The following is a 20279-nucleotide window of genomic DNA, read 5'->3' as shown; positions in this document are numbered from 1 at the left end:
ACTTAAATCGCCAAGCTAAGTTCAATTGGATAATATAAATTTAATATATTTAATATAACATAAAAATAATTAATTCTCAAAATTAGTCTCGTGAGTGTAGATATTTTGTTTTTTAAACATCGTTATTTTAAGCATTATATAGGAAGAATTTCATATTTGTCTGGAGGCGATTTGTATAAAAACTACCGATGTTTTAACTTTAGTAATTATGCAACTGTCTAAACGTGTTTCGCTGATTTTTTCACGCGCAGTATCTTCTAGATTCCCCAAAAAAATGTATATCCTCATCCTTATTTGAATTTGGACATCTAGATTATATAAATAGCCAGCGTTACATAATATCGTAATCATGCACTGTTTATTACCTACTTGTTATGAATTTCACACACAATCCTGCGTACGTTTTAATATTTTATTACCTCAGAATATCAATATTGGTGTTTGCTCCATTTCAGAAGCCCGGTAAACTTGGGACGGAGTCTGTCCATCGTCGCCGGCAGAATGGTGTCCTCGTTCTTGACTCTAACTCTGACAATGATGTACTTGAACCACAGCTGCAGCGCGAGTAAGAAAATAAGACTTGTAATGACATAATACCAAGCGCAATCAGCGTTTAAAATAAGAAAGGGTGGTTACGTAATAGTTTGTATAATATAATATACTATAAAAATTAAAAGTATAGAATAAGATAATACATACATATCGATCAATACAGGGGGCGCCATTTCAGTTTTTAAAATAGGGCCACCAAATGTTTTTACCAGGCCCACAGTTATAACAATGAAAATTAAAATGTAGCCATGTTGGAGTTAATTCTAACCTTACTATTAGGAATAAAAAATAATTGATAATTTAAGCGATAACATTGATAAAAGTATAATATTATTATTAATTAATACACATTTTCTTTCTATATCTTTAATAATATCTAAGTATATCTCTGTACATCCCTTTATTTATAAAAATATTTTTATCTTATATTAATTATTTCAATTAATTAAATTTAACTGATACATCGGGCATCGGCGCCAGCATGAAATTAAGGCAAGCCAATTTGATACGGCGAAAAATTGAGCCACCAATGTATAACCCGTGATACCCCAAATTGCGCCCCTGGATCAATATCGTGATAACTGGCACAGAGTATATATACATAATATATCACATTTAAGTGTACCTTTAAGGTATTGCCTATACGGCTATACCTACTTTTCAAATCCTGGAAGTATATCCTTGTACATCGAACTATCGAACAATCCAGTCACAGTACCGATCAACTCACAATCCAACAATCATCACATTTTAGTAGGTACTCTTTAAGATATCATATAATATATTATAATATATAATATACAGAAATGTTTTTATTGGTCATGTGAAAATATGTAATGGTGTTGTGTTTATAATTTTTTAACTAATATATTAAAAATTATATCGAAATTAGATCCAGTTGGATGTACCTACCTAATAATAATGGTACATTTCTTATTGGTACGCATGTTTATCGCAATCAGTAATTTTTATAGATTATTCGAAAAAAAAACAAAAATGTACCTATTTAATGGTAAATAGAATTAAATTTAAATTTATTTAGTTAATTTAAATGGTAATTCAAAGTCTCAAAGATAATAAAGTGAACAATTAAATTAAATTGAATGTATGTTATGTACATACTATGTATGTATATTTAATAATACATATAGTCCCATCTTTCTTTTTGCTAAAATGTCTAGTATGTCTTCAGGATTTAGTATTGTATCACGATGCACTATCCACATTATAGTCTATTCAAGCGTTCTTAATAACAATTTAAAATGTTAAGGTTGTTATTTTTATTTTTTTAGAGGATTTTAAGATTTTTGAGGCATTTTTAAATAACTTTGAAATTGTATTTTAAGATTTTTACATGATTTTTTATACAAATTGGAAAAACTATAACTACAGGTAAATAAATAAACGATCTAAACCTATGTATAAAAAAAAAAAAAAATTACGTTTGGAAATAACTGTTTTTTCCAGATCAAAGAAGTCCAAAACGATCAGTTTTATCTGTAAAACATTTTTACTATCCTTTAAATCGTATATTATCATTTAGGATTAGGTATAACAAATGTATATAAGAATTTGTAACGTAATTATTAAAAAAAAAAAAATATAGTGCATTAAGTATTGTAGGACATAAAAGCATTTTATTCAGTGCATTTTTTAGTGTTTTTTTATGGGCATTACAATCTCAGGTGTTATGTAATTTACAAAAATAATAATTATTAAATACATATTTTTAACAGTTTTAATTTATTCTGTGTTTATACTAAGAAGGTTAAGAAGGATAAGTTTTAGGCGGTTAAAAATTATATCAGAAGTCGTACGTTTTTATCAGTTACATTCTTTGAACTGTGATAATAGATAACCAATGTCCATTCATTTTTATTTTAAAATCTTAAAATATCAGCCAAGAGCTCACAATAATATTATAAAAATACCCCCCCATAATACCCCCCCCCCCCCCCCCCATAATTACGCCACTGATAGAAAATCTAACTTTAATCTCTGAGACTTAATTTAGTTATTATTTTATAATATTCTAAAATAATGATTTACAACGCGTTGAGTCGACTATCCACCATAAATGAATATGACTATAATATAATACACGTTACATACACATAATTAAATGATTATAATAGTATGTTACGTACATACAAAATTAAGGTATAATGACAATTTAACTAGATTTACGATTATAATTTACACCCAATTTTGTAATTTTCACAGAGAGCCTTCCATCGATATCACCAGAAAAAAATGGTTTGGTTGGCAATTCATGGAGGCTGCACCTGCAGATTAGTGAACACGAAAAAGATATCCTTATTTGCCTCTCAACTGGTTGTGTAAAAAGCTGGTAACCGTCATTCATTTTATATACGATTAGATTAATTACTGATTTAAATTTAATTTAAACGGCAAAACGTTTACATTGTACAACTGATAAATATAAATGCTTGTATGCTTTATATAATATGATACTAACAGTTAAAACTGATTAATATTTCAGCGGCTTCCTTAATCAACAACCTGTATCAATCAGTAGATCCATGTGATGATTTCTATCAGTGTGCGTGTGGTAATTTTATAAAAAACACAATTCTCAATGATGGCGAACTATCACGAAATTAATTCTCAGTGACTAAAGAAGCGATTTTAAACCGGAAGCGAATGATCGTTACCGAACTCATTCAAGCGGATGAATTGAGACCGTTTAAGATGATGAAATTACTGTTTAAATCGTGCATAGTTCATGGTATAATGATCTTACAAATTTATCATATTAGTAAAATATATATTATACAGAATATATTTTATATTTGAGCGTATTTTTCGTGGCATGTTCGAACTGTGTGAATAAAAGTTTAAACAAATGACCAGCACATATTGTTATGTCTTATATAATATTATATATAGCTCTAAAATTCAATAATAAACTATAATTTGGATTATGATTGTGATTGGATTAGTAATAGACGATTGGACATGATTATAATTTGATAAGTACGTATAATTTTGTCAAAAATAAATTCAACTTACTGGATTACTAATTAAAATAACTTTAATAGCAAGAGATAGAAATACTACTATACTAATACAGAATACTACTATTAGATACAGTAAAAATACTATACATATGTCCCAGAAGTCCCAAATCACCCTTAGTATCTCCGTGGAAAATCAATATACTATTTAAATGCAGTTTATTTACAGTAATAAGTATATTAAGTAGTAATATTCAATTTTTTTTCAATTTTTTTTTTTAAATAAGTTTTTTAAATTTCCAAGATAGCCATTTTGTTAATCGTATTTTTTAAAACCGTTAAAAAAAAAATATTAAAATTTTTATGAAAATCCCCTAAGTCAGAGCTAATTATTATTTTTAATTTTAGCCGAAAAATCGGCGTGATTGTAATCACTAACATGGAAATCGTATTTTGCTAATGCTGTATGCATATTGCATAGGTAACATAACATTATTCTTAGAAATTCATAATAATAATTAGCTCTAACTTGGGCGATTTTCATTAAATTTTAATATTTTTTTTAACTGTTTTAAAAAATACAATCAACAAAATGGCTATTTTGGAAATTTAAAAAACTTATTTGCCTAAAAAATATTTTTGAAAATATTATGCTTTTCAATCAGAATTTCTATACTTATTACAGTAAAAAACTGCATTTAAATATATTGATTTTCCATGGAGATACTAAGGGTGATACGGGACTTCTGGGACATACTGTATACTACTGTACGGCAGATCTGTAACCTTTTGGCCTATACATTTATTTTGTTTGAATTTTTACAAACTCTGTACTAATTTTTATCAAACATATTATATAATAAGATACACATTTAGATATATTACCTATTTACATGTATTTTCTTCTAATTTGTAATTTTTTAGTGAACACGTCATATCCGATGTTCGTTTTACTGAATATTAAATATGTCATTCGTATTTCACGCAAATAATTTCTGTCTCAAAAATACCACCTCCACAATTCGAGCTAGATCATGATTTTAGAACTTTATTTTGGAAACACCAACAGACTCGTATCAAATAATTCGCTAAAAAATTTATGTTAACAGAACGCATCGAAAAGTTAGGCTTGGGACCGATCAAAGAAATACTGAAAAGCATTGGCGGATGGCCGGTGCTGGAAGCCGAGAAATGGAACGAATCAAAGTTCACGTGGATGGACAGTATGTACAAGTTAATTGTGTCAAACAAGGTGGAGGGAGTGGCTTACATCTTCGAATTATCGGTCGAACCAGATTATAAACAATTTATTGAAAATAAAGAAAACATAGAAAATATTCTGTATGTGAGTTATTTATTTTACATAATACAATATCATTCTATTCAACATAAAACAAAAACAATTAAGTTTGTTAAGTGATTCAAATCAAACTGATTTCATTTGACCAAATTGTATTTTTGCATATCATGTTTGAAGGGATAAGGAAAATTTTGCTATTAATGATCATATAATTGGCATATTTTATACACTCTTAAGTATTAATATAATATAAACTATTTCCCCTTCACAATATTAACGTTAATTATTATGTGGATCTAGAATTAATTTCAAGTCAGTAAAATAGTAAAAATGGGAAACTAGGTAGTTATACCACATGGTTTACATACCAACATAGTATTATGATATAATATATTATTTACTAAAAATAGGGTAATATTCTACTGGCCACATCGAACTCCGTTTTTCAATATTTTAATCTCAAACTTTATAATATGTCTTCAAAAATAATAGAATTTTAAATGTTTTTTTATAAATAAATTATACCATTCTTTGAAATAAAATTATAAAAAGTTCGATGCGGCCTTAGGAAGTCTTCTTCTTTCAAGTAAAAAATAGTTATCAAATTCCGGCAATTCTACAAAGCCTGAGAATTAATCCCCTGAAGTCATTTTTTCGATAAAACACACGCTATAAACACCTCTTAATAGGTATCGGGTAGTAGATCAGTGAAAAAAGTATTACAAATAATGTAACAACTAGAATATACAATTTAATTTTGAAATTTTATAGAACTGCCAAAAATATGAAAAACTGGCACTAGGCCTTGTAATGAAATAAATTGGATAGTTTTGAAACTGGGCAGAATTGTGTGTTATTGTCTCCCGATGACAAAAAAATTGTAATTCTCAATAATTATCATTAAAAATGGTTGTATCTATACAAAAATACAGGTGATCAAATTTGTTATGATATTTTTCTTATTTTGTATTACTTGAATATTTAACTAAGTTAATTCAACCACGCTTCTAAATATTGAGCTAGACTATGGATTTTTAATATTTTTCAAATATCGTTGTAACAATATATTAGGAGCTTTGTATTAAATGTTCAAGCTTTTTAATCCAACAAATAAAATTTTATTGACATTCACGGAAAAAAAACTAAAAAAATTTGAAACTGAAAATGTCTGTAAACAGTTAAAAACAAATCAACATTTTTTGAAAATGTTATCGAGTATAGTAAATGCTAATATAAAACAACCAGAAAAAATGTCATGTTTCTATGGTCATTTGTTTTAGAGTCACTCCAAAAACCAAATTCGATTTTGTCGAAACCATTTGGAATTTTAATTCTGTTTTTTCCCTGCGTTTTTAAAAACCATTTGGAATTTTATCCTCTCCAAGCACCAACTAGATTCGCATTTCCATCTAACAAGATACTGTTGAAAAAAAGTCGAAGTAGTTTTACCGTCCCAATCGGTGATGACAGCCACAAACATTTAAATTAAAAAAAATTTAGATAAGTACATCATTGTAAAATTAATACATTCATCGCTCTGCTCAGAATCTAAAAATAGGATATCAAAATACCTACATAATTATTATAATAGTTACTAAATTCATTTAAAATAGTATAATATTTTGAAAATATAGTTTATTGCGTTGTAATGAATATGTTTAGAAATCGGGCTAAGGCTTATCTAACTTTTAGGTTCCGAGTGGAGTGAGGAAGCTAGTGGTTTTACAATGGTGTTTATTTATTTATTATTTTTATTTTTATTCTGCATACAAAATTTATACCAGAAGGAGTGCTTCAATTTCAACATATAGTACGTATCATTTAGCAAATTGGATCTTTTTTTTATAATTATATTATTTTATCCTACACAAAACTACATGTTTAAATAATATATTATTTGTACTATCTGTAATCAAAAGGATGTTTGTTAGCATGTCTGTCTATGTGTTAATTTAGACTCAAAAATGACTGTACCTACATCAATAATAGTTTTACCAATAGACTCCTTGAGACTAAGAGGGTGCTTACAGACAATTTATTTAAGCACTATATTACGTAGCTGAAGGGTAGCTTAAAGAAGGAACATATATATACTATATTATTTATAAGGTTTACATTGGTTCATATTATATTATTATTATAATTAGTAGAAATATTACATTTTCAATTTTTTTGATTGCCACTAGTTATAAATTACCAATAGTTATACATATACCTAAAAAATATTTATCGTTATAATTTTTTTTCATTCGCTAAATGATATCTGAATGTCCGTTCTTTCTGAATTTTGTTTTTGCTTTCCCCATGGGTTTGAAACTATTATGTAATAAATTGGAGCATTTTTATCATCCCAAAAGTTCATAAAGGAGAGAAAAATACACATCATTGCAAAATCACTACGCTCTTTCGCTAAGCTTAGAATCTTAAAAGTGAAGGGCTCTATTATTTGATCCATATAATATATAATTTTTTAATGTATGAATTTTTAACTAAAACCAAATTATAGTAAATAGATATAATATTTATAGTTATAATTAGGGAACGGATTTAAATGCTCTAAAAAACAAGAAAAATGCCTTAAAAAAATCCGATTTAATGCCTTAAAAAAATGCCCTTAAAAACTTAAAAAAAATTATAAAATATATATATATAAATTATGAAAAATCAGATAAAAAATATTTAAATACAATAAAACTAAAAATCAAATCTAATTAAAATCAATTATCTTCTTGTCCATCTTCTTCTTCATTCTTCTTCCCTAAAAAATTAAAAAATTAATAGGTATACAATTTAGATAGGTATATTCGTTATACTTTTACTTTTTGTTTCATAGCACTGTATAATTAGGTGCTGCTTAATATTCTCGAACAGAAATCTTCGACGGTTATCGGCCAGTGTTGTTTTGTATCTCGAGAAACTTCGTTCCACGTCAACTGACGTCATAGGTGCAAACTTCAAATGAGCCATGTCATCAGCAGTTAGTTCTTCAGGTATTGTATTATTTCGAGATGTTGCTTTTCCTTCCAAAATATTTGAAATATGTTTCATTGTTTTGAATCCCGAATTTTTTTCAATTACAACTTCTAGATTTTTTTTAATGGATTTTCCCGATACTACTGTTGTCTGTTCCGATTTCATTTTGTACTTGAGCAATAATATTAATTGCGTCAGCCAACGATAATCCAGATGTTTCCAATGTAGTAATGTATTTTGCTAAATTTCCATAATTTGCTTTGATAAATGTCAAGTTTAGTTCCAAATTATTATCATTTAACAGTTTTTGTGCATTCTCAATTGCTACAGCATCTTCTTTATCAAACCCCATCACAACAGATTTAATAAATTTATAATTTTCACAGTAGTATATGGCTGCCGATAACCATGTACCCCACCTAGTTAGTATTGGTTGAGGGGGCATTGGTATCCCTGGCGCCATTTCTTTGAATTTTAATACTCGAGATGGGCATTTCAAAAAAATCTTTTTTACGTTCGAAATAAAAGCATCAATTTCGGGAAATTGTTTACGTATTTCTTCAGCTACTCTGTGTAGGGAATGTGCCAAATATGTAACGTGTTCAATTTTTGAGTAAAACGCTTTAATATTTTTTCCTGCCTTCACCATATAAGGTGCTGCATCACTGAGAAATAGTAGTACATTATCGTGTTTAATACCCTCTGGCCACAACAAGCTCATAGATTTATCAAATAATTTAGCTATTGTACTATTATTTGCTTTTTCTAAAACTTCGCAATTAAATAAAAAAAGTTTTACCGGGACATCCAATTTCTAAAGTGCCGATTATGACATTGGCGACATATCGGCCATCTACGTCTGTAGTCTCATCTATACTCACCCACAATTTTTTATTCTCCAAGTAAGTTCTAATAGAATTAATTGTATGATTGTAAGTATTGCCTACATAGTTCTTTCGAATTGTGGATTCGTCTGGAATATGTTGGCCAGTATACTTTGAAAGGAAATTGCGGAAATTTTCATTTTTCAGTTTAAAAAGAGGAATGTTAGCAGATACCATTGCAGTACGAAGATCTGTAGTAAATGCATTATTTTTTGGAATGGTATTAAATAATGTCTGAACAACTGCACTTTTTCTATTTATTTGAATTTCTAGTGCACGTAAATGTTTATCTCTACTCACATGTTGTGTCACAGTAAATTTTTTTTTGGCTGCCACTCTGACCTCACAAATCTTACAAAATAGAACGCTTCCATCGGTAGAAAAAATTTCTTCCCCATATTGTTGAACGTAGGACCGCAAACGAGAAACATCTGAAGGTTTGGCTTTAGGCATTTTCAAAAACTTCGTGGAATAAACAAAACTAAACTAAATACATCTGCGAAAATCACTCGAAAACCTTTTACGACGAGGCTATACGCGATACTAAACGATAAAGTAACGACTCAACTCAACTACAGTGCAATACAAAATTACAATTTAGATAAATAGCTTATCTTATTTTTACCTTAATGCGGGTAATAATCTGTTGTAACTTGTGTGATGTATGTATTTTGTGTCTACACGTGTCAACAATAATTTCGTAATTTCGTAACATAATAAATATTTAGGTATTTTTATTATTTTAGAATGAATGCTGAAAAAATGACTTAAAAACCATAAAAATGCACTAAAAATGTCAAAAAATGCAAAATAAAAGTTACATTTTTTAATTCCTTGATGTATGAAATGAACTTTGTGCTTGGAAAGCAATGTTTTCGGACATTCAGAAAAAAATGCAATTTGCATTTAAATCCGTTCCCTAGTTATAATCAATATCTCAATGTTTTCAATTCACAATGTAGCAATACAATTTTAGCAAAACAACTCGGTTGAGCGTACATACCTATTATTTGCCTTGAGTTAAACATAAATTATGTTTGACATGTAGAGTTAACCATATGGAGATTCTATTATCAGAATTAGTTACCAAATAATCAGTAAAGTTTACTATTGCCCAAATCAACCGACATTTCAGCTGGACCATGCGTCATTGGGACATCCACGGGAGTACCTGATTCAGGGCAGAGACCATGATTCCGTGGACAAATACTACAGGTACATGGTGGACATCGCGGTGTTATTTGGAGCTGACCGGCAGAGGGCCACCGATGAGCTGAGGGAGTCATTGGACTTAGAGATAAAATTGGCCAAGATATCGATGTCGGCGGAAGAGCAAAAGGACCCCAATGAGTTGAACAATCCGATGAAAATGGCCAATCTACAACAAAAGTTCCCGAGCATACAATGGCAAGAGTTCCTTAACAAAATGTTGAATCAATTCATACGACAGAACGACACTATACATGTGCATTCACCAAAATACTTTTCGGGCTTGGAAGCACTACTCATCAAAACGCCTAAAATGTATAAATTATTAAACAAATACAAAACTTTAATAAATTAAAAAACGAATTGTATAATTTTCTACAAAATGTTAATCTTTTTTATTTTATAATAAAATCAGTAATAGCCAATCTATTTAAACATGATATAAATTAATTTTCAATTATATAATTTTTGTAATTACGTATGTTAAATCATTTGTTAAATTCGTATAAAATGTTTATTGAAATTATTTATATTCTTCAAAACGCTGTAGAACTTAATATGATTTTGCCGGCAGCGTACAAGCGAATTACGTGATTTGGAGATATGTTGCTGATTCCTTAAGTTATCTAACAGAAGAACTGAGAATGAGAAAGTATAAGTTCAAGAAAGAGCTAAAACCAAATTCTATAGTAAATCCCCGACGGAAGGAATGCTTTGATGTCAGTGCTATATTTTTTGATTTAGCCATATTGTCGACATACGTTAGACGGTTTTCCAACGAAAACGTTAAACAGAAAGCTTTAGAAGTGGTAAATGGTATCAAGGAGGTACTGTATAAAACATTATCGTCAAATGAGTGGATGGACGATAGATCAATAAAAAACATTATGACATTATTATTTTTTTATTTCATTTAGGGAAAAAGTGATGGACAAAGCAAAGGCAATGACACATAAAATTGCATACCCTGACGATATATTGGACGACAGCAAGTTGATTGCGTATTATGAAAATGTAATTAATTCCATAAGTCCAAACTATAGGGCATAGGAGATTAGAATATGATACATAATAAAAACATTTAACAATTTTTTTTGTTACCATTTATGAGTATTTAGTTACTATTTACTAACTATAAGTTTTTTTCTTAGTTGGAAGTCAACGACCAAGACTATTTTACATCAGTAATGAATTGGACTAAATTTAGAACTGACTATGAGTTTTCGAAATTAAGGAAACCTATTGATGTAACGGATTGGTTTTATGAAAATGGTTGGGAAGTAGATGAAAATGCGCACTATATACAAATAATAAACCAAATCGGTGAGTAGTATTGGAATAATATATAGTAATACTATAACAAGTAATTAATTATTCAGTGACAAATGTGTTGTGTTATTGGTGAAAATTAAAATTAGTCTTTTAAATAAAAATCAGGCAACCAAATAATGATTTATAATTTGAAATAAGGTAACAAAATATAGAAGTTATCGAACAATTATTTTCTTGGCCCAACCACAATATTTTGGGTGCATCTAACCTCAATACAATGTATTGAAATTAAAAGCAAATTGCTTATATAATTAGATGCGATTTTTTTTTATCACATTGAGTTATAGATACTTTATGAATTATGGAATATATTTGAAAAGAGTTTTTCGAACACTGTGTTTTGAACACTAAACCTAATATAATATTAGTACTTAAATATAGGCACAATAGACATATTTATTATACTATAAATTATTTTAATTTTCCAGTACTGCCTACTGCTATCTTGCAAGGTCCATTCTTCTCTAACGATCGTCCTCAATACATGATTTACGGTGGAATTAGATCTGTAATTGGTCACGAGATCATTCATGGTTTTGATAACGATGGCAGACACTATGATATGAATGGCATCAAGGTAGACTGGTGGGCGGAGGAGACACATAAACGCTTTTTGGAAAAGGAAAAGTATTTCATCAATCAATATGGAAATTACACTGTACATGAAGTCGGTCTGAAGGTGTGTTTGATAAAATAAATTTCTTGATACTACGTTCTTACGCTGTTTAATTTCGAAGTTAAATTATCCTTAGTTAAAAATGTAATTTTCCCGAGTTTCGTATATCTAGATCCCTAAAATTTTAATGATGGTTCTTCCGTTTCACTGAACAATGGAATAGTAATTGCACATAAACTATGAATTATTATTATTATTATTATCTATGAATTTTAATTATGTGTTCTAAAAGGTAAAAAACCCATTAAATTATGTTTTTATCCTGTGTTCGAATGGAATTGTTAAAAATTTCCCTTGTGTATGTATATATCAGCCACATCCACACCCTGAAATAAACAGTCATCAATATGCTTGAAATTAACATATCCTATGCAAAGTATGAAAATTATATATTTTAATAAATTCAAAATTAAAAGACACAAATTACAATAAATGGATGAATGATAATACAAGCAACATTTTATTTAAAAAAAAAACAGTTATTATGATTTTGTTTTAGTACGTACCCACATGATATTATATCATACCGTACGGCATTCATGGTTCATACAAGTAGGTATATTATACAATATGTATGTACCTACTAGCTATGTTACGGCATGTCGTTCTAATAACAGAAGCACTAAATATCTTATTGATAGAATACATTTGCAGTTATACATTTATATTCAAAGTGATATCACTCAATAATCCCATTCAATAATATGTTTATAATATATAAGTTAAAAACGTCCCACACACGACCATCCGTATCTTGTCAACGTGTCACCTCGCATATGACACATTTATATTCCATCGTCGTTGAGGTGTAATTGATATTTCAAAAAGCACCGATCAATTTAATTTAAAAAAGAATGTATAGTCATTTTTCAATAATCAAAAATGTTTGGACAATTCTCATATCCCATCCCCTCCACATAATGATATTCCCTTATTTAAAAAGTCCCACCCAACAACAACGACCTAACCTAACGACTTATTTTTCGAAGGTTTAGCGAAAATATCTCAGATAATGGAGGCTTGAATATAGCATACAAAGCGTACAGAGAGTGGGTCAAAGGACATGGCGTCGAACCGTGACTACCCGGGCTCCAAGAGTACACGCCTCAACAGATATTCTGGTTGAGCAACGCCAATGTGTGGTGCGAAAAAAATCATGTGAAATATGATGAGTATCTGACCAAATACGGTGAACATACGCCCAACCGTTTCCGGATCAACGGCATGTTCTCCAACATGAAAGATTTCAGTGACGATTTCTGGTGTCCTCTAGGCTCCAACACGAACCCGGCCAAGAAGTGCCAGTTGTGGTGGGACCACTATTTGGCCATGCATATAAAATTATTATTATAATAATTTTTACCATTGACTAACCAACAACGCTTTATCTTAATAAAACGTGCACATTTTTTTCTATATATGTGTATATATTTTTTTAACCTCAGTCCAAAGATTAATTTTATAAATAACGAATAAGACAAAAAAAAATATCTTATTATTTTTAGTTATTACCTTTATCAAATTATACTTATACATTTTTATTTAATAAACGTAATAAAACTTTTCTACAGTATTCAAACTTCTTTGGAACTTACAGTTTTATCACCTATGTATGATATAATAATTATTTAAAACACCTTTCAGTCAATTTCTACAACATATTATGTAGTGGGGAATACTCTGAATGCGCCTTTGATTTCATTTCCTACTCCCCAGACTTTGGACTTTTTGCTGTTAATGTGAATAATGTCACCTAATACAATTACTAATACATCAGTACCATACAGTTACAGAATACAAGATAGGCGGTATTTGTGATTCACGATATGGCAGTGGCCCTCCCCCCATTCAACGTTCCAGGCGTTGCTAGAGGGGAAGCCACGTCCATCATCGACGTCACCTTCTCCAAAGGAGTCGAGTTAGATGGGTGGGCCGTCCTGGACGACTTCAATCTAAGCGACCATGCCTACGTAGTCTACTCGATTGACCCCACGCCCGCTGACCCACATCCAGGATGGACCAGCGTGGGCACGTCAAACGACTCTCATCCGGGCTGGGCCCTCAAAAAGCTTGACCTCGACACCTTCTATCAAACCATCGCCTCGACTCCCCTCACCCTGAGGAGGAACATTGTCGGGGCAAACGCCGTGGTCTCGGCTGCTGTGACGCTTGACAGTTATATAACGAGTGCCTGCAATGCCTCCATGCCACTCAGGACCCGCTTCCCTAGAGGCAGGAGGCTCATGTATTGGTGGTCGGACCGCATTGCAGACCTAAGATCAACTGCTCTGTCTCTACGCAGGGTCTACCAGTCCTGCCTCAGAAGGCATGGACGGGAGGGATCTGTGGAGGCCAAGACAAACTTTGCTGTGGCAAGGAAGGACCTTAGAAGGGAGATAAGAAATTCCAAAGAGCAAGGGTGGAGGGACCTCTGCTCACAGATAGATACAAATCCCTGGGGGACAGCTTACAAGCTTATCATGAAGAAATTCGGAGACGGGACCACCAGGCTCACCTCCAAGGGGCGAGAGCAGGTGATCGCTGATCACTTGTTTCCTGCAACTCCAGTCATCAACTGGGGCACAGTACCCTTGCCAGCGGCTAGAAACATCCCTAATTTCGATCCTGACGTCAACGAGCCAGTTTCTGACCCGGCAGCCCCCGAATTCACAGTAGATGAACTGACTAAAGTCACCTTGAAGATGTCTTCAGGAAAGGCGGGAGGTCCTTCAGGTATTCCAAATGAGATACTAAAGAGGATAGCACTTGCACAACTTAGAGCCACTCTGAGCATATACAACAAGTGTCTCACTGAGCTCACTTTCCCCCCCAGCTGGAAGAAGGCCAAACTGGTTCTCTTGCACAAGGGTCCAGGCAAACCGGTCGAAGCCCCCTCTAGCTTTCGCCCTATTTGCCTTCTTGACACTCCGGGCAAGCTACTGGAGAGACTCATCCTCTAGAGGCTGGACTCCCACCTTGACTTCAGCCGGTCAGGACGGGCTCCAAACCACTTCGGCTTTCGGAAAGGCATTTAAACGGAGACTGCGGTGGAGGTAGTCACTGAATTAACAGCACACGCATCTCAGGGAAATTGGAGACAGAAGAAACTTTGCGTCTTGGTCACTCTCGACGTCAAGAATGCGTTCAACTCCTTGCGGTGGCCTGTTATAGATGAAGCACTTAGGGAAAAAGACACTCCAGGGTACCTAGTGCTCATGATCCGGTCATGGCTGTCAGATAGGGAGTTGATCTTAGGCGAGTAAACGACCTCTAAGAACGTGACCTGTGGGGTCCCTCATTGTTCAGTTCTTGGACCGACCCTGTGGAATGTGGCTTATGACTACCTGCTTGACATGGAAGTTCCCGAGGGTGTTCAGCTGGTCGGCTTCGCGGATGATCTTGCTGTCGTTGGAGTCGCCAAAACAAGTGAACTTCTAGAAAACCTGGTAAATCCTGTCATCGAGAAAATCGATCCAGCGATGATTGCTTAGCTGGACAGGAACGCGATCCCTAACCTAACCCGGGGACTCCAGTTAGCTCATCACAATACTGAGGCAGTCATGCTGACAAAGAAGTGGGCTTACAACCCTCCCCAGCTTAGCATAGGCGGCGTTCCTATCCAGCTAAGCAAGCACTTAAGTTACTTAGGGGTAATACTTGACTCACGCCTTTCCTATGTGAAACACGCAGAGACGGTAGCAAGGAAGGCGTCCATGTCAGCGGTAGCCCTATCAATGCTAATGCCGAATATCAGGGGACCCTTCCAGTGTAAGAGGCGACTTCTAGCATCAGTAGTGAAGAGCCAACTGCTTTACGCCACCCCAGTCTGGTCGGAAGCTGCAAGCTCAACGGCCAAGAAGCAAGATCAAAGAAGAGGAAAGGAAGATCACAATTGAGAAATGGCAAAGTAGATGGGAAGTACCCTTAAAGGCCTCATGGACCTGCCGAATCATACCGAGCATCACCAAATGGGTGAATAGGACGACGCCTAGGGTACCCTGGACCTACCACATGACACAGGCTTTATCTGGACACGGGTGTTTTCAGTGGTACCTTCATCGCATGGGAAGGGCCCCAAGCCCTCACTGGATTCACTGCCCATGTGGCTCTGACAACGTGGAGCACACCATCTTCCACTGTGCCAATTGGAAAGGCTGTAGAGCTGAGCTTCATGAACGCTTGGGCCGATCTCCAGTCGCGACAGATATGCCGGGCATCCTGTGTGGTCCGGTCTTTGAAGACCTCCCGATAGACCAACAGGAGAAGGCTACCGCTTTGAACGAAGCGGAAGAGGCTTTTAGACTCTTCTATAAAATGGCGGAAGACATCCTAACGCTAAAGGAGACAGAGGAGAGAGTTCGACAAGCTGCAGAAAATGTAGCTAATGGGTGAAGCTCAGTACGGGAAACGAGAGCGACGGGCTCCGGCCGGCTCGCGAAATGGAGCGTATCAGCACAAGCACTCCAGGATGGCGGGCTACCGCCGGTCCGAGAAGAGGACCCATCCTTGCGTTAGCGATTCATGTTAATAAGGTGGGAGCATAGCATGGGCTCGACCTGGCTATGTTCCTGTGACCGTTTGTTAAAAATAAATAAAAAAAAAACATTGTGAGGCATCATGGGTCGGGGGTACTATAAAAGCTGCGTACATTTTTTATTAAATAAACGATGCTGCATGGGAGTTAAGCAATGTGTAAACAGTTCGGTTCCCATGTAGTGATTATATTCGGAAAAAAAAAGTGGCCCTCCCCCCATAAAATATCGAGAGGACAGTCTTATCATTTTTAATACATTTTTGTCCTCAAACCATATTTAGAATTTCCTAATTACACTCAAATCTCCTACAATTAATTATTATGTATACATCGCTAAATATTTATTCAATTCTCTGGAAATGCTAAAATTAAATATGGAAAAACAAAAATTCAAGATACAAGTTTTAGGACGGATTTTATTTTGATTAAAATGGTATTCAATTTCTCATATAATGTTAAACGATTATTATAAGTTATTTAATGGTTAATGCCCATTGGCTATTGCGTTGTTTCCGTTTTTATAATATCGTAACAAATAGGGATACACGCTAACAACACCTTACCAGATTACGGATACGGGATACGGTACACCTTTTACAGTCCAATACTTCATACCTTAGGGATACGGAAGCCCGGTCAGATGATTGAGTGTCACTTTTTCACTGTTCTGTGGCATAACCCACCAAAATTAAGTGATCGTGAAGGATTATAATGTCAATTAATACCCATTTTTGCTATTGTATTATACATTAAATTACTCAATTCTAAAAGCACAATATTATAGAATAAGATTTATAATTAAATATAAAAAAAATTGAGACATAAATAATTAAAATTATTATTCGCACTTGTATTGTGTTGTATAGGTACTTATAGGCTGTTGTCAAGGTGTAATCTATTGTAGTTTGAAACATAGCAGTTCAAAGCTTCTATTAATGTACACAGTAAATTTGGCTAAACTTAATATTTGGTAAATTAATAAGTTGGCCGGTACTTTTGTATTCTCCTGGCCCAAAACATTCCCCCCTTTTCCACCGCTAAGTTAAACTTTTAATTTGTGTTGAAAGCTATGATAAAAAAATAAAAATATTTTATAATAATACTAAATATTATGATAAATTATTTGACTATAAAGATTAACGACTAATGTTGGGAAGTATACTTTGTGATATTACCTTTTGCTATTAATGTGATTTATTTTCTATTATTAATACAGCGAATCTAAGTTAAATTAATTCTACGAGCTAATTTTCTAATTTTATAATAATTGAGGTAATTTTGTCAGAAAATGAAATGTTATCTTATAACTCACTTAGCTAATTTAAAAAAAAATTACATTTAAAGCTATATTTTATTTCATATTCTTTGAGTACAATACAATTTTTAAATATTTTTGAGCGTCTGTGAACTAGATTTCTCTTCAGTGGCAATGACATTTTTTTTGGAATATCCAAAATACGCGATAATTGCGTTTCAAAGAAACACTCAACAGACGAAGATTACCGATTATCTTGTATAGTATATAATGTGTGTGTTTGATGTCCGTACAACTGTAGTTGACAACAGTCTGTAGTACACCTTATTCGGTATTTAAATAAATATGCTTGCTTCGCAAGTTATTTTCCGGTACAAGGCTTAGAAAGTACCACGAGTTGTAAATTGTAATTTTTCATTTAAAACCTACCCTGTTTATTTCAAGGCTTAAAATATCTTATATCTACATAATATGGTTCATCGCTTTTATAATATACGAAGTATAGATTATAAGTATATAGATTAATTAATAGATTTTAAAAATATTATACATATCTCGTTTCACTCAGAATCTAATATATTTTATTAAATTCAATGCATTTTTTTAATAATTAGATTAAAACCATTGTTAAATAATTAGGTACCTACCTACATTTTATGCAAATACAATTATTCAGATTATTTTATATTTGTATAGGTTATGATAGAAGAGAACGATTCTTATAATGTAGATAATGATTTGGCAACAATAATAATAAGTGATGAATTATAATAATAACCTATTTCATATTATGTTTGTTGATGTTATTTCCAGGGCTTGAAATCGATTTCAAAATCGATTTTAAATATCGATAAAAATCGTTAAAAATTTTTTAAAAAATCAAAAGTAATATCGAAATCATTAATGCTGGTTAATGATTTCCAAAATTTATATTAAAATTGAAAAAAGTTGAAATCGATAATTTATATCAATATCGAAATCATATCATAATAATATCGATTTTAAAGAAATTACAAAAAACATTTAATTTAAAATTAAAAAGTATACAGGCATACAGCCATCAGGTCTATTTATATTTTATATTGTTAATAGGCACACGCATTGATATATTGGGTTATAAGTTATAGCATTGACTATTATATACTTACATAATGACCATATTGCGTATTATGCACAATAGTAATAACTAATTACTAGTAATAATTAATAACTTGTGTCTAATATTTTGTTTTCTTGAAAGTTAAAATAGAATCTTTACAATATAGTGTACCTACATAATATTATAGGATAAAATGAATCAGCGTTCGACAGGCGATAGTTGTTGTTATTGCAAGTTTTATTTCCATACACACATTTAACTTATTATTAAGTAAAATGCTTGGAAAAATAATTTTTCCATTATCGTACATTATTTATTCCGTATATAGATATTTTGTATTATGGAGGTAAGATAATAATATCTTAGTGCGTGGCGCGTATGTTGTTAAGTTTAAACCAATAACCTAAAATACTAAAATAGTTTTAATAATTTAATTTGCTACGCGTCGTCAATCTCAATCATTACATTTTGTCGATTTGACTGTTCAGTTTGCTGAAGCTTGCCGTGTATGCCGCTCATGCCCGGTTATTAGTTATCACGTTGTAAAATTGTCATATTATATAATTTTAAATGGGTAGACCTCAAACTAATCCCGTGAAAAAATTATTTTTTTCTTACAATATTGACAAAAATGAGTCCGTATGTAAGATTGAAGGTAAAATTGAAAAAGCATAACAATCTATTGGGTAATATCTTTAATTTTGGTGGCTCTTAAGTGTTTTGTTATTAAAAAAGTCTAAACACTAGGTAAACGTTAGATCTTGGGCATTATTATTTAAATTTTAAATGGTTGCGACCAGGCCCGTATTAACAAATATTGCCGCCAGGGGCTAACCTTCATTTTACATTTTTGACCATTTCAATATTTTGCCGCCCCTAAACCTAATTTTTATACTGCCGCCAGGGGCAATTGCTCCTCCGAGCCCTCCCTTAAATACGGGCCTGGTTGCGACAGAAATTTAATTGATAAAGTTAATCAATATCAGAATCTAAAATCTAATCTAAATTTCACATTGATTGAAATGTAAAAGTAATAAAGAATAATCAAAAATGTATAGTTAAAGTTCATAAATTGAAAATATTTCAGTGACATTGAAATAATAATAGTATAAATTTGATATTTAAATTTTAAAATGTAATCTAAAATTGAAAAAAAGAAAATTATATTTAAAATCAAAATCATAATATAATGAAATCGATATATTATTTTTAAATCAAAATCAAAAAATACTAAAATTGATATATTATTTTTAAATTGAAATCGAAAAAAACTAAAATCGATAAATTATTTTTAAATTTAAATCAAAAAGAACTAAAATCGATAAGCAAAATTGAAATTAAAATCGAAAAATTTTATTTCGATTTCAAGCCCTGGTTATTTCATTCTGATATAAATTAAAAATGATAAGTAAGGTATTTCAAAGTTTCAACTTTAAATTTAATTTAAACATACATTTAAAAATAAGGTAATAAAGAAATTATAAATG

The 20279-nt window shown here is 31.9% G+C and overlaps 1 pseudogene; it reads left to right on the top strand.

Moving 5' to 3' along the window:
- The first annotated feature begins 492 nt into the window (after positions 1-492).
- On the top strand, positions 493-13257 carry LOC132944020 (neprilysin-2-like; annotated as a pseudogene).
- The last annotated feature ends 7022 nt before the right edge of the window (positions 13258-20279 follow it).

The sequence above is a fragment of the Metopolophium dirhodum genome, chromosome 1 (assembly GCF_019925205.1).
Source record: "Metopolophium dirhodum isolate CAU chromosome 1, ASM1992520v1, whole genome shotgun sequence".
Classification (NCBI taxonomy): domain Eukaryota; kingdom Metazoa; phylum Arthropoda; class Insecta; order Hemiptera; family Aphididae; genus Metopolophium; species Metopolophium dirhodum.
This window is presented reverse-complemented; position numbering and strand designations above follow the sequence as displayed.